Source organism: Artemia franciscana, chromosome 8, assembly GCF_032884065.1.
Source record: "Artemia franciscana chromosome 8, ASM3288406v1, whole genome shotgun sequence".
In the NCBI taxonomy this organism is placed as follows: domain Eukaryota; kingdom Metazoa; phylum Arthropoda; class Branchiopoda; order Anostraca; family Artemiidae; genus Artemia; species Artemia franciscana.
In genome coordinates, this window is record NC_088870.1 from 45,168,262 (window position 1) to 45,185,341 (window position 17,080).

General features: G+C 36.7%; 1 long non-coding RNA gene across 2 annotated transcripts in view; it reads left to right on the forward strand.

Annotated features, from left to right (window-relative positions):
• The window catches only part of LOC136030480 (uncharacterized), a 48,310-nt gene extending 31,230 nt beyond the window's left edge, over positions 1 to 17,080 (forward strand). For both annotated transcript variants that reach the window (XR_010618292.1, XR_010618293.1), the window contains exon 3: positions 16,890 to 17,080. This is a non-coding gene — a long non-coding RNA (uncharacterized LOC136030480). The remainder of the gene's footprint in view (positions 1 to 16,889) is intronic.

A 17,080-nucleotide genomic window follows, 5' to 3' on the forward strand; every position in this document is an offset into this window, starting at 1 on the left:
CCCCCTAAAAGTCATACAATCTTAACGAAAATCACACCATCAGATTCAGCGTATCGGAGTATTATATTATAGAAGTTTCAAGCTCCTACCTACAAAAATGTGAAATTTCGTATTTTTGTCAGAAGACAGATCACGGATGCGTGTTTATTTGTTTGTTTTTTCCCCCAGGGGTGATCGTATAGACTGAGTGGTCCTAGAATGTTGCGAGAGGGCTCATTCTAACGGAAATTGAAAGTTCTAGTGCGCTTTTAAGTGACAAAAAAATTGGAGGGCACCTAGGCCCCCTCCATCGCTCTTTTTCCCCCAAAAGTCACCGGATCAAAATTCTGAGATAGCCATTTATTCACCATAGTCGAAAAACCCAATAACTATGTCTTTAAGGACGACTTACTCCCCCGCAGTCCCCGTGGGAGGGGCTACAAGATACAAACTTTGACCTGTGTTTCCATACAGTAATGGTTACTGAGAAGTGTACAGGCGTTTTCAGGGGGATCTTTTTGTTTAGGGGGGAGAGTTGAGGGGGGGGGGGGTTACGTGGGAGGATATTTCCGTGGAGAAAAATCTCATGGGGGAAGAGAATTTCAATGAATGGGGCGCAGGATTTTCTAGCATTATTTGAAAAACAATGAAAAAATAAATATGAAAAGTTTTTTTTACTGAAAGTAAGGAGCAGCATTAAAACTTAAAACGAACAAAAATTATTATGCACATGAGGGGTTTACTTCCTCGTTATACTTCACTCTTTACACTAAAGTATTTTTAGTAGTTTCAACTATTTCTACGGCCTTTGTGATTCAGAGGTCATTCTTAAGGAATTGGGACAAAATCTAAGCTTTAGGGTAACGAGCGAGGTATCGACGAGAGAGAGAGAGAGAAAGATGGGTTTATTAATATAAATAACACAACAAAACAAGCAAATGGCCCGAAGCAAAGCTTGTTTGGGCTTATACGAGGGGGCGAACCCCCTCATATATGTAATAAAAACATAAGAATACAAAAGTTCTTTACGTAAGCTAATTTATAAGTTACGTATATCTTTTACTAATAAAAAGATTCGTAAAAAATTAAAAGTTCTAGTTGCCTTTTTAATTAACCAAAAAATTGGAGGGCAGCTAGGCTTTTTCCCCCGCTTGTTTTTCTCAAAATCATTCGATCAAAATTATGAGAAAGCCATTTAGCAAAAAAAAAGAAAAAAAAATGCAAATTTTGTGTTAATTATTCCTCTGCGGAGAGCCAAAATTTAACATTCATTGATTCAAAAACGTTCAGGAATCAAATAAAAAAAAAAGTTTTTGTAACTGAAAGTAAGGAGCGACATTAAAACTTAAAACGAACAGAAATTACTCCGTATATGAAATGGGTTGTCCCCTTCGCAATCTCTCGCTCTTTACGCTAAAGTTTGACTTTTTGCCACAATTCTACTTTTTAAAACAATTAAAAGCTTTAGCGTAAAGAGTGAGGGATTGCGAAGGGGACAACCCATTTCATATACGGAGTAATTTCTGTTCGTTTTAAGTTTTAATGTCGCTCCTTACTTTCAGTTAAAAAAACTTGTTTTTTCTTATTTAATTCACCTAATAAAATTGTATCTATGTCAACATTATTGATTAAGTTGAAAATCTTCTGACTAAATAATTTTGAATAGTTCTCAAACTTGTAAATAAGGTAGGTTGGGGTCCCACTTCTCCCAGTCCCTAATTATAATTATTTAAAAAGTTGGCTCGTAAATATTTAAAGGAAATTTTGGTTGAAATTCAGAAAAATTAGACCAAACAAATTGTCATACTTTCACGCTGAAAGCATTAAAATAGAGTGTGGTTTTGAATACCCTTTGGAAAATTTCAACAAAGACCCCCATGTCAAAATATTTTCATGGAACTAGGGGAGACCGGGGCTATTCCGGACGTTTTTCAGATTTTCGGTTGTGTCATTTTCCGTACTGGACCGATCACTGTGTTTATACTTCCTTTTGGAAGGTAAACTATTTGGCAATCCACACCAACAACCTCATTGTCCTATCTACAACCACATTTTCAGAAATGAGATTTTCCCAAGTTTGGTCATGCTGTCCGAAAATGCCCCGCCATGGGGCATTTTCGGACACCCCCGGGGCATGATCGGACATGCCCCACCTCTCAAAGAAAAGTACTGCACAAGTGTTAACAAACTTCGTATATTTGTGTAGAAGTAAGAAAAGTAATTAAAAGTACTGGTACTTAACCATCACTTTATATTAAAGGCTGAGAAATCACGTGAAAACACATGTCCAGCAATGGATCTTGCTGTCCCACCTGAGGAACTAGGATCTGGTAAGACTAGGACAATATCCTTTTTGTCGACCGTTGCTTTGTCCTCAATCTCTGGGAATACGAACTTCGGGCCAATCTTTCTCAAAAACTTGACGTCAGCAACATCGTTATCGATGGACTCGACTAGCCCAACGTAATACACACACGAGGACTTGCTTTTTCCTAATTCAAACTTGACGAGAACGAACTTTCCGATTTGGATGGGAGAAACCGGTCTGTCGCTCGCCACAACATCATCCTCTCCCAAATCAAGTGACATGTCCGACTCATCATCACAAATGTCATCTGGCAGTTCGGGTCCTGATGAACTGGTCTCCGAAACTGAAAGCCTGATGAAAGCTGATGGTTTTCGCTTATTTCCCACCTTGGTCTGTCGACGACCGACCATTTTCTTGGTTTTAGTGATTTTCTTTTGTGGCGTTTTTTTTCTTGGCTTTCTTCGCTTCTCTGTTGTGCTTTTCTTTTTCCAGCTGTTCTTTTTCAGGGGTATCTGTCAGTATGCGGGTTTTTCCTCTTTTTCTTCCATTCGAAGGATTTCTTTTTGTTGGGTCAATCCTTGGGTGCGGCCTTACAGACTCGGGGGTGATAGGAGCTGTCCCGGATGTACCGGGAGCGGGACCTCCAGGTTCAGAGTCCTGGATAACTTCACCGTGATCTGCTGCCTCTGTAGTAGAGTTAGTAGTTGCAGCTAGTGGAACGTCAGTAACGAGAGCAGGGAGAAAATCTGATTCGCCAAAAGCATGACGATTGAATGGGAAAATACCGGGCCTTTGAAACCCAGCAACAATGTTGCTGGGGCAGAACTTATCTAGGAACGGTTGTCGGGATAGCTCGGCTACTTCATGGATCGATATTCTGCCACCTGGATGTGCTATAAGCCATTCGTTGAAACTATTACGTAGCCCGTTTTTAAAAGGTCCATAAACACTGATATCAAGGGGTTGCAGTTTATGTGAACAGTGTGGGGGGAACGTCAGCACAACAATTCCGTTTTCTCTGCAAAAGTGAACAATTTCAACGGAGATATGGCTGCCGTGGTTATCCGTCAAAAGCAAGTGAGGATCTTCCTTCGTCGATTTTGTTTCACTTTGAAAATGCTTGATAGAGAGGAGGCAATTGTCATCCGTCATCCAGCCGCTTTTGTTAGACAGACCTAAACTTCCAGGTGGGCCCAGGTTATACATCCGGCAATTCACATGAACTCTAGGGAAGACAAAAACAGGAGGGATAACCCGTCCGGCTGCATTGATGAAAGCTAGCATAGTCGTGTTCTCTCCCCGCTCTGCTGAAGCAATTTGTGAGACTTGCTTAGCCCCCTTCCTGGCTACAACCTTGGGGGGATCCAAAACAGTAGGGATACCTGTTTCATCACAGTTCCAGATTTTGCTAGGTGGAAACTTATGCCTGCTGTAAACTTCTGCTAGGTTGTCATAGAACTTGCTGACCACTGGAGCATTAAACCCGGAAGCACGTGCTTGACTAGTATTTTCTGGAGACCGGATTGATAGCTCATTTCCTCTCTTCATAAACGAAGAGAACCAGTCTAGGCCTGCCCTTCCCTTTTCCGTCCACATTAAGGGCATCTTCACATTAAGCTTTACTGCAAACTCATAGGCAAGCTTACGAGTTGAAAGCCCTGTCAGCCCATGATTCATCAGCGATGCTGCTTTTAAATATTCGGTGAGTTGCTTTTCTTGCTCTCTAGTAAAAACTTGCCAAAATCCACGTCTCTCAGATGGCAGGACCTTAGCCGGAGATTTATCAGTTTCCAGAATATCGGGCTGGGCATCCAGTTCAGCACGGTATCGTCTAAGGGCATCATTAACTGTTGACTTTTGAGTCCAAAGTTCTCCGCAGCTGCTCTGATAGAGCTACCATCTTTGACGATCGAAGCGACTGCTCTTTGTAACGTTGCTAGACCAGGGGGTGGTTTGTCTCGTTTTCGTTGATACGTTCGTACCATTTTCTGAAAAGAAATAAAGTATTAGAACTGATAAGAATAATAGTGAAACTATCAAATTATCAAATATATTTTATTTTTATGTTATTCCCCCCTCTCCCTCTATAAAGTCCTGCCAGTCGTTCTTCCAAGAATTATCTAACTGCATTGATGTTAGGATTTTGATGTTAGTCAGAATTTTAGCTTTAAGAACAACTGCACAGGGGCGATTAGATTAGAATGCAAAGTATTTTTAACGTTATCTCAAGAATAGAAGAGCTTTATTATGCGCATTAAATTTTTACTTCATTAAATACAGATAACTTGTGTTTAATTTAATATCAGAATAGCTTACAGTCTATCTTTTTCCACTATTAAATAATAGTGCAATTTCTTTTAGGTTTAAAAAATTACGAACTTTCAAACTTAGGTACACCTTACCATTTTAAAACAATTCTAAAAACAAATCCTAAATAGCATAATTCTACCTCCATGAATAGATGGATCTAAAACTAGCGAAATAGATGGATCTAATGGATACGTTCGTACCATTTTCTGAAAAGAAATAAAGTATTAGAACTGATAAGAATAATAGTGAAACTTGTGCAGGTCTGTGCAGCTTTATTTCAAACTCTGGCAAGAGTTTTAACACTTCACTTTGAACTTCACATGATGGGGGCATTTTCGGACAGGCAAGAAATAATGTCCGTACATGCCCCGTAATCTGTGTCCGGAAATGCCCCACAGTGACCTTTAATAAAAAGATGGCTGCCAAAAAAAAAATATGAAATTATATACATTACTTTATAATTAGAAAGTAGCCAATAGATCACACTCTTACCTGCCGAAACTGCTTTCCCCTAAAGCTTGCAGAACGCCTGAAAATTGACAAGGAACATACAGCTAGAAATTTAAATTTACCTCCAAATTTGCATCTGACCCTCTCAAAGGAACATTTATTACTGAATTCTAGTCAGAATTTGATCGAACGTGCGTTACATGCTCGCCATCTACTGACATTTTTGTCAAATTTTTGTATCGATATCTGAACGAGCAATATCGTTTGTCCGATCATGCCCCCGTCCGAAAAAGCCCCTGTCTCCCTTATGCATGCATACATTTCTTCTTTTTTTGGTGTTTGCAAGGTTTGTTTAATATCCTGATAATTCTGTATTTTATATTCTTCATCTAATGTATTAGAAAATCATAAAAGGGCCGAAAAGAATTTTCACGGGCCTGTGACGCAGTCAGAGCAAATTTAGGAATCTTAGGTTGGTATTCTTCCTCCCAAAAATGTGAAATATATATATATATATATATATATATATATATATATATATATATATATATATATATATATATATATATATATATATATATATATATATATATATATATATATTTTTTTTTAGGGGGAAGAAGTACAAATATTTTTCACAAATTTGTTACTATGTATTTTTGGTACTTTTTACACGTAGGAAAAAACTCCCCCAACACTCGCCCCGGGGGAGTGTCAAACCTAGTCCTCCCCTGGGTACAGCATTACCCATTGTACCCACTGCCATAGGAACTTCCCTTTAATATTTTCCTAACGTGACTTCCAGAGCTATAGTACTCTTAATTAAGTTATTTAGGGCTCATGTAATCACTGCTTTGAGATAATGTACCCTGTTAAGACGATGAAAGGCAGAAACAATAAAAATTTACATTTGAATGAAGGACATAATAGAGTCGTCACTAAACAATGCAACTAACAAGCGGTTGTTATCTTAATAGCTTATCTGAAACCATTATTTCCAACAACTTTTGTTCCAAGCCTCGGCGTTTTCACACGGGTGAAGTTATGACTGTCTAATAAAAAGATTAAATCCCCAAGAAAAATAGTTGATTGTCTAATTGGACTTCTAGAGGATGCTCTCTTTATTATCAAGGAAATAGTTTCCTGTGAAACGTTTTATATTAAATAAAACTGAAGTTTTCAGAACAGACTTCCGAAATTCCTTTATCAGTTTGTTTTTTATGAAATGATTATTTTAGTTTAGAATTTACAAAAATACTGCTACTAACAACTCGTTGCGGCACCAAGCTGACGAGGGCGAAGATAGTTGCTTGTGACCCTCCCCCACCCTGACGGTTTGAAGCTTCACTTCTGTATTACTTCCAGTGAATTTCCAAAGTCCTTAAAATCCTCAGAATCTTTATAAGTGACCTAGTTTTCCCTTGGCCCTAGATAAATGGCAAAACCGCAAGGATGTGGTTTCCATTGAAACGTTTCATAATGAATAAAAATGAAGTTTTCAGAACTAAGTTTTCAAGTTTTCCGAAATTTCTTGTGCAGTTTCTTTTATATGAAAGGATTACTTTTGTTTTATTACAAGAATACTACTACTAACAACTCGTTGCAGTACCATGCTGTCGAGGGCGAAGACAGCTGCGTCTGATGCCCCTCAGCCCCGGTTTGAAGCTGCACTACTTCCCATGAAGTTCCGAAGTCCTTCAAATCTTTAGTACCCTTAAGGGCAATATAATTTTCTTTTGGCCCTAGATGGATGGCAAAACATAAAATTTTCTTGAAATCGATCATTATTGATCGTTTGAAACTTGGCCTGGCCATCTTAATCCTAACTTTTTGTTTGATACACAGCTAGTCAACTAAGTACTTACAGCTCATTAATGTAGAAGCATGTGTCCATCTCCAGGCTCATGCGTAAAGGGGCCACCGGAACTATGCCCTTTCCCTCTGAGAGCTTGAGTTTTTGCGATTTATAGAAAAAGATTGACCTGTTGGCATGGGAGATTTGCAAGCGTAAGAGACAAAGTTGACAAAGTTGAAAGTTGAAAGACAGCAGGCAGCAAAGCAGATTTTATTTATATATATATATATATATATATATATATATATATATATATATATATATATATATATATATATATATATGGCTATCTCTACAATACCTTTATCTTGGATTTGAAGTGATTCGAGCTTAAAAGTGGTATCTTTTCTGATTGTTTTGTAAGGAAAGGGGAGACAATAAGGAGCAAATAATAAAGGAGGGAAACATAAGGACAAAATAAGGATCCATTTCGGAAGTGTACAACTAGGCCATGTTTGAACAAAGTCGGTTTGCGTGTCAATACGTAGTTTGCAAACAGTAAAATACAAATTGTTACTGCAATTTATTTCATTTATTGCTGGGTTTACGATCAGTACATTCTGGGCTGCCTGTTTTCCAAAATTCTCTGTTGGGATTTTCATAATTTTGTTAACAATGTTATTATGTTTTCATCTTATTTAGGTACATTCATTAGGACTAACCTTACTTCAGTTCTTGGGTGTGGTCGTTATAATGCGTAAGTACCTTTTGATCTTTAGTTATCAAACGGTTATAAATAAAATTGATTCCGTGAATTAAATCACATCTGCTAGAATCTGGCATTATGGGAAGCTTCTTCAACATCATCAACCGTTAATGAAACTACAGCATATCTTTACCCCACAATCTGGCTACCGATAATTACGTCCTATGCTAGAAAGTAGCTAAAACTCCACTAAATCCCCGTTGGGGTGTAGCAATCACTCATCATTTAGGCTTAAAATACCGACACCTCCCAGCACGGGGCATATTAATTCATCTCGATCTTTATTGACTTTAGATACTCATACACGCAAACTAAATGTTTTATTCATAAATGCATCTTGTGAGTCGAACGTGGATCAAATATGACCTTTTAATAAGAAGTAAATGATTGATCTTTGTTTAACAAGGTTTCGACTCGTAATTATTTCTTGGCCGATAGTTAATTATTTTGCCTGCCTTTATTTGGTCTTGATCTCTTATTTATTATTCGATAATTGCGTATTGTTTAAAATGGGCGGAATTTACAGGTTGCTATTGAAATTCCATTGGTTGAAGTCGTGTGTAAGTATTAAAAACGTTTAAAATCGATTGCGAGAAGAAAAATATATATTGTAGTAGACGAAGTAATGTAATCATAGCATGCAAACAAGTACTGATTTTTTGGGGGGAGGGGCAACATATTGAGGGATGGCCACGTTTGAAGAAACTGTAAAAAGCAGAAAAATTTTCCGGAAAATTATTTCAACATAACTCATTTATTTTGAGCTACGCCTCCCTAAGAAAATTAGACGCGCATGCCTACAGCCACTTTCATGGAGACTGACATGTAATAGCCTATTTGTGACAAGAGGCACAAGAAACTCGATCCATGCAAAATCAAACCAGAAAAATCACCCCAGGCAAAAATCAGCCACCCTAAATTTCGCGAGGCAAAACTCAGCCCAGTGAAATTTACTCAGTGATAACTTCTACCCTACAAAGTTTGACGTAAGAAAAATTCAACCCACAATAAATTAAATTAACAGAAAATTAAACCCAGTAAATAACCAAACTACTAAACCTCAATCCAGTGAAGCTTAATCCCCAAAACTCAACCTAGTATAATTCAGCCCGAGAAAACTTATTACCAACAAAGGTAAACCCAGAGTGACATTCAACCAAACAAAACGAGGCTCAAAAAAATTAAATATACACTAAAAGCTGCAACTAGTAAGACTAACATCACGACAATCCCATGAATTCAATCTACTTAATGTAGAATTAGATAAAAAAAAACTAGTTTTTTTTAACTGAAAGTAAGGAGCGACATTAAAACTTAAAACGAACAGAAATTACTCCGTATATGAAATGGATTGTTTCCTCCGCAATCCCTCGCTCTTTACGCTAAAGCTTTGCGATTGTTTTACGCTAAAGCTTTGCGCTCTTTACGCTAAAGCTTTGAGATTGCGAAGGGGACAACCCATTTCATATACGGAGTAATTTCTGTTCGTTTTAAGTTTTAATGTCGCTCCTTACTTTCAGTTAAAAAAAACTAGTTTTTTTTAATCTAATTTCTGAACGTTTTTGAATTAATGCATGTTTGATTTTGACTCTCCACACGTAAACTATTCAAATGAAATTTGCATATTAATTCCTTTTTTGGCTAAATGGCTTTCTCTTAGTTTTGATCATACGATTTTGAGAAATATGGGATGGGGAAGGAGGCCTAGTTGCCATGTAATTTTTCGGTTACATAAAAAGGCAACTATTAATTTTAATTTTAACGAATTTTTTTATTAGCAAAAAATATACGTAACTTTAGAATTAACTTACGTAACAAACTTTTATATTCTTTAATTATTATTATGTATATGAGGGGGTTTGTACCCTCGTTAATACCTCGTTCTTTACACTAAATCGTAAGTTTTGTCCCAATTCCTTAAGAATGACCCCTGAATCAGAAAGGCCGTAGAATAAATAGTTGAAATTACTAAAAATACTTTAGCATAAAGAGCGAGGTATTTATCTCCTCCTAAATACCTCGCTCTTTATGCTAAAGTATTTTTAGAACCCCTCATATGCGTAATAATCTCTGTTCGTTTTAAGTTTCAATGCTACTTCTTCCTTTCATTTGAAAAAACGTTTTCATGTTTATTTTTCATTGTTTTCTTATAGTAATGCTAGAGAATCCTGCGCCCTTTTCATTGAATTTTTCTTCCCCCATGACAGATTCCTCCAAGGAAAGATCCTCCAACATAGCCCCCTCTCCTCAGCCCCACCCCCAAACAAAATAAAATCCCCCTGAAATCGTCTGTACACTTCCCAATAACCATTACTATATGTAAACACTGGTCAAAGTTTGTAACTTGCAGCCCCTCCCCAGGGATTGTGGGGGAGTAAGTCATCCCCAAAGACATAGTTATTACGGTTTTTGACTATGCTGAACAAAATGGCTATCTCAAAATTTTGATCCGTTGACTTTGGGAAAAAAATGAGCGTGGGAGGGGGCCTAGATACCCTCCAATTTTTTTGGTCACATAAAAAGGGCACTAGAACTTTTCATTTCCGTTAGAATGAGCCCTCTCGCGACATTCTAGGACCACTTGGTCGATACGATGACCCTTGGGGAAAAGAAAAAAAACAAAAAAAAACAAAAAAAAAACAAACAAATAAACACGCACCCGTGATTTGTCTTCTGGCAAAAAATACAAAATTCCACATTTTTGTAGATAGAAGCTTGAAACTTCTACAGTAGGGTTCTCTGATATGCTGAATCTGATGGTGTCATTTTCGCTAAGATCCTACGACTTTTAGGGGGTGTTTCCCCTTATTTCCCTAAATAGGGCAAATTTTCTCAGGCTCGTAACTTTTGATGGGTAAGACTAAACTTGATGAAACTTATATATTTAAAATCAGCATTAAAATGCGATTCTTTTGATGTAGCTATTGATATCAAAATTCAATTTTTTAGAGTTTTGGTTACTATTGAGCTGGGTCGCTCCTTACTACAGTTCGTTACCACGAACTGTTTGAAAATTAAACTCTCAGCCCCAAAAAATGACTTCACAAAACTCAATCAAATTATTTAGATTAGGAAAACTTGCCTTGTTCCTAACCCAAGTGAGTAAAAATAATTTTTTAGGCTTAATCAAAGAATAAAGAAACATGGACAGAACTTGTCTTTGTTCTGTTTTTGTTGTAAGTTTTGGTGCATTAAGATAAATTGATAAAACGTCCTTTAAAAATATATTTTATATGTTTAATAAAATGGACAAAGAATAACTAAAGAATAGATGAACCAAGTATAAGAGGATTTCTCTTTTTCTGCCTTTAGATAAAGTTAAGCTTATATTTTTCAAACACATTGTGGTAAAAGAAACTGTAAGTAAGGAGTGGCGCGGCTCAATAGTAACCAAAAATCAAAAAACAATTTTGATATCAGTAGATACATCAAAATAATTGGCTTTTTAAGTTTAATGCTACCCATCAAAAGCTACGAGGCTGAGAAAATATGCTTAGTTTTCGAAAAAGCAGGAAATACCCCCCAAGAAGTCAAGCGACCTCAATACAAACCACACCATCAAATTCAGCATATCAGAAAATCCTGCTGTAGAGGTTTCAAGGTTTTATCTACAAAATATGGGATTTAGTATTTTTTTTCCCCAGAAAAAAGGTCACGGATGTGTTACCCTTCTATAGTTCCCGGGGGAAGGGTTATAAGTTTCGCAGTTTGTCCAATATTCATATATATTGTTTGTTATTTGGAAATAAAAGGACTAGGGGCGTAATTTGCTATGGGGTGGGGGGGGGAACTTCCCCCTCCAGACCCAAGTTTTCCCCCCAGATGAAATTTGGTTTCTGCAAAAAATGTCATGAATATTAAGATAAGCCTGCATAATTCACTAGAGAAAGAGGTCAGTTTTCTTTAGTATATATTTGCCTGTTTGGTAGGCTAATATATGACTCATTTTTCAGTTTTCTCTGTCATTTTCACTTGATTTGGGAAAATTGGCTCAAGCTCTGCCCCCCCTCGTGATTTTGACGAAATTACGCCACTTAAAAGGACAATTTTGTGGAAGAATTTTCAGCGGGGGGGATTTTCTTTGGGGAGGAAATTCTCCAGGGGTATTCCATTTGGGAAGGCAGGAGGGAAGAACATCTCCTAGCATGATTTAAAAATGGTCAGAAATTAAATAGAAAAACAATTTTTTTCAAGTAAAAGTAATGAGCGACAATAAAACTTAAAACGATAAGAAAGGTATTTAGGGGGTGCCCCTTCGCCAACCCTCGCTCTTTACGCCAAAGCTTGACTTTTTATCACAATTCTTTAATAAAGACTGCTCAAACCCAAAAGTGGTTGAATATGAATAAGATGTGTTTTTAAGCTTTAAGATTTTCGCGTGTAGGGTTGATGAAGGGACAGTACTCCTCATATGTAGAATAATTTCTGTTCGTTTTAATTTTGCTCTTTACTTTCACTTGAAAAAACTTTTTCTTAAAATCCAACTTCATTATAGAATTTTTGTTTTTCTAAGGATGTATCCTTTGAATAAAATCTTCAAAATGTCTTGGTAACTGGAATTAACGTTACAAAATGAATAAAATCAAATTTTCGATGTTTTTTAAAGTTTCTTTTTGTCCCCCCTCCCAACAAAAAACCCTAGACACGGGCCTGCAACGACAGAACAGCATTTTTCGTGTTGTGGATAAGGATGGAAGCTGGAAGGGTCAAGTTCAATTTCTTTAACAAGCTATAAAAAACACCCCAAACTATCAAAATGATTACCCACAGTGCAGGGTAACTCGTGTTTTGGTTATACACTCAACAATAAATAAGTAACACTATCTTCAAATACCGGAATAAAAAGATGGCCTTTCAAATCTTCATGTGGTAACAAAAAACAAAACGCCCAAAAATTCAAAGCAACAAATAAAAAATAGATAAAACAAAGAGCCTCCACCCCAGAAATCAATCTAAATTAATAACTAATAATTATATGATTTTTTAAACTAATTTAATTGGCATAAAGGGATATCAAGACCCTTTATATCTTCAGTCGTAGAGTGAAACAGTTCGTGCAGCCGAATTGTAATATTGAGCAAACATCATTACCAATATAATTAATAAGCCAAGCTTTCTGCCAAAATATCTATATCGTTTCTGCAGGAACATATTGATTTTTGTAGGAACCGCTTTAGCAAAACAAAAAGAGCTAAGACGGCGACAATCCTCAAATTTTACTTTTTGTAGAACATTACTCAAATTACTGAGTCCCAGCGTCATCACAGCCTTCTAAGTAGTCTTTAGAGCTTTAGAAAGAGCTAAGACGGAGACGATCCTCAAATTTAACTTTATATAGAACATTACTCAAATTACTGAGTCCCAGCGTCATCACAGCCTTCTAAGTAGTCTTTAGAGCTTTCTAAAGAGCTTTAGAAAGAGCTAAGACGGAGGCGGTCCTCAAATTTAACTTTATATAGAACATTACTCAAATTAATGAGTCCCAGCGTCATCACAATTTGTTTTGTCATTAATGAAAGTATATCACAAGATTTACCATTTGCACATCACTTATATTCAACAGAATATGCATAGCTCTGTCAATTAGGAAACCGTTTCTAATTGTGAAAGGAATCACATTCCATATCCTCAGATATTAACCATTAAAATTCACTATGTGCATATCATTCACGGTTTATGATTGTCGATTCAACTATACAAAATCACTCAATCAGGTTACAATAGAAATCACGATCTTTTATAGCAGCCGCCATATAAAGTCTTGTGCCTTAGTCCAGGAATGGAATATTGATTTGAATTCACGCGGAAAAGGTGATACTGTTAGCTTATGGTGTAATGAGTGTCGGTAGGTCATACATAAACCTATGATTAATAGGTCTTTGGAGAGTCGTCGTGTTTAGTATGCTATGACGGTGCAGAAGTTGGGGTGTTTGTGGGAACCAGTGTTCAAATTATCCCAGAAAATATCCTTGATAATTACTAAAATTAAAATCATAAATATAGACTAATGGAAAATTGCCTCTAGAATGCTATGGGAAAAACCAGGCTTGAAATTACATGGGATTTTCATAAAGTTGAGCCACCTTAGCAGCAACAGAATAATGTATAGAATGATGGGAAAATAGTAATGATAATAAAAAAAAGATGAGCAGCACTGCCCTCTGAACCCGATTGACCTTCTCTTCAATTTCTTATCTATCTTGTAATTCGCGCTAGATATATTTCAAGAGACATCTCTTTTTTTTTTTTTAGAACATCACGTTCAAATAAGTATTCATTTATTTCTAAATTTTTATAGAAAAAAGGTAGGAAATGTAATAACATAGGCTATAACTTACAAAGCCCCCAAATTCAGAGCAAAAACAAAGGTGTAAAACCGGTTACCTAAGATGGAAGAGTATCGGACTCCAAATGTGGGTGTCAAAAGGTTCGAACCCAACACTAATAATCTTCTATCAGATAAAAGAAAATACGCTATTTTTGCTGTAATTTATTTTGTGGATCTGAATTCAATATTAGACTATTCTGCGCGTGCAAATGGATAAAAAATTCGACTAAAGTAGGTGGAGGGTCTCTTTCCTTTGCAATTGACTATTTTTTAAGTTTCAGTTCTGTTAAATCTATCCTATTTTCTCCCACAGTGTGGGGGAGGGGTCGAGTTGACACTTTCAGGGAGAAATTTTGTTTTTCTGGGGGATGGGACGAAGGTGACATTGAATTTAGACGGAGATAACCTGTGCTCAAATAGGAAAGAACTAATAGGACCCTGCCTTCACGTTTTGAATGGTTAAGATTTTTTCACAATTTCAATAATCTGCCTTCACTTCATTGGAAGATTGAAAGAGACTTTTCGATGATATCTGATTAGTACTTGGCGTTTATCGAAAGACAGTACCCATACTTACAGTGTTTTCTGACGGATACGATGGAAGACCTGCAAAAAAAAGACCAGAAACAAAGCAGACGTGTGAAACTTCACGGCAGATAGGAATTGTTTACTGCAAGTGCATACCTTTCATGTACAAGAGTATTATTATTTAGTTTAGGAGCATTATTGTCTAAGTCTTGATTCGGTGTATTTTTATGTAAACGAATTTTTATCTAAAGAATAAAAAAAAATAAGGCGAGAATTATCCACATCCTCGGTGAAAGTTTAATTGAAAGTGGGATTGAAGTTATTCGCACATCTGCGGTTTCGTGATGTGGTGCGGTTTTGGGGTTGCGTGCTGGGACTGCTGGATCTCCATGTTGGTGATGATACTGACTTAAATAATTTCTAAGACCACGCTGGCCTAAGCATGACAAGGTGAGAAAAAAAAAAAAAAAAAAAAGGGAAAAAACGAGGATATTATAGCCAGTGCGACTGAAAATGCATTGCAAACTTTTCGACCGAGACCTCAGCCCTAACGTCCTTAGTTTTTCTCATCTTATGATGATACTGGCTTACTTGTTCTTTTACTGTTTTAAATCCATTGCCATTCCAGCAACATATACTTTTTTCCAGAAGTGAAAAAAGGTGGCACAAGTGTTGTGTGGGACAAAAATGATGAAAACTAGCTTGGGAAAACAACTCCGCAGCTCTGTACTTCTCTGCAGTCAGAAACGACAGAAAAGTACAAAATGCATTTCTGTATTGCCACTTCCTATATGCAAGGTGTTAGAAGAAGAAAGACTATAAGCATTTATAATCAAAACGAGGTGTACCGAAGAGGGTCTCAAATTTTCTAGACGGTGGGGAAAAGGGAAGGGATGTTTAATGCTGGAGAACGTGCTTTACTCCACATTTATAGACAGAAGAGTGATGAAGACCTACACACAGCTTTCTACCGTGTTTTTCCAAAAAAAAAGGTCTCATCATTCCCTCAAAATTTGTCTATCCTCGTAACTTACCGACCACAAGTGCATCTGCAAAGTTTCGATCGAAGTGTGTCTACGATCAGGACCAAAACTGGAGTAGAAATTCCTACTCTTCACTGGGGATTCACAGCAAAGAAGCAATTTTAGTTCCTATGATGACTGATTTATCTCCTGCTTCATTGCAACCTCTGTAAGTTGTAAAGTGATCCTCTAAGCTGAATAGCTGTGTCTCAGAAAGATGATCATGGGTAAAGTCGGGCCTGGATTTTTATGTAGGTTGAAAATGCCACGGAAGTCGAAGATGACAACGCTGCCTTTAGTAGGAATGATTTTTGAAAGTTTATTTTTTTTATGTTTGACAAAGTGGAAATAATTTAAACCAACATTATCTATTTCATTTCCTAGTCTGTATATTTATAGATTTTGCTACATTACTCAATGAGCCATACTTTAAATATCTTTAAGCCTTGGACTTATTTTCTTTTGTGCAGAGGGTTCAGTTATGGTGTTCTCTACACTTTAGTTCCATCTATTCAATCCTAAAAAGTAATTCTCTCGTATTGGGGTTTCAGCAAAAGCTAGCCGATTCTAGAGAAGAAACTTGAAATCCTTTTATTTTCCTTTTTGTCATCAACAGTCAAGAAAACAGAAGGACTCCTTACTCATTAAAATACGAAAATTTTCCAATTTTTGTGCTTTACCCCTCTGAGTTCGAGATCTCAGGAGGAATTTGTAAAATATTCCTGTAATGCTAGTAACAGACTCTATTTACCCTCATTTTCTACGTCCTCAATAATTCGAATAGAACACAATCCTGTATTCTTGCAAAATATAGTTTTTAGCTTTTTGTAACCTCCTATGTATTTTAAAGGCAAAATTGACCCGTTTTGCCTCGGAGTAATGATGGTGATTTAGGATTTGTTAATAAACTCATATTTCTGTACTGAGTGGTATAATATTCTTTTTTGTTGCAATTTGTTAAAGGTCTAACCCTACTCTGATTGCACAACTATACGATCGAGCAAAGATGCATGTTCTTTTCGCTTTGGTTGTTTCTCACTCATTTCCGAGTAGAATACAGCTTAGTTACCAATATACAGTTATGAAAACTCGATTTATTTTTGGGACACAGTGCGCGGTAGCAATGCTAGCGGCTGGAGACAGGAAACTGGTATTGGTATCTAATTGGTAACAGGAAACTGGTATTGGTATCTAAGCTGTGTATGCAACAAAACAAAATTGCGTTCCCGCCTATGGTGTTTTAGTACGATTTACGCGTCAAAGCGAGGGCTTGGAGGAGGCACCAAGTTCAGAGCTCTGTACCAAAAATTTTTAATGGGCAAGATAGCAGTTTTCATAACTGTATTGGTATCTAAGCTGTGGAGTAGAAATAGAGATCTTTAAATTCAAGATTACTATTTCAGGTGAAAGGAAGCCAAAGAAAAACACCATACGTATGCAAGAACTGAACAAGAACAGGGAGAAAAATGGAAAGATTGCCGTAAGGAGAAAAAACTCTCTTTTCCATTATATGATACAGAAAAAGAACTTCAATCTAAAAATGGTTTGTCCATATGAATAAATATGATCCAAAAGTAGTAAAGGTTAGATTCCA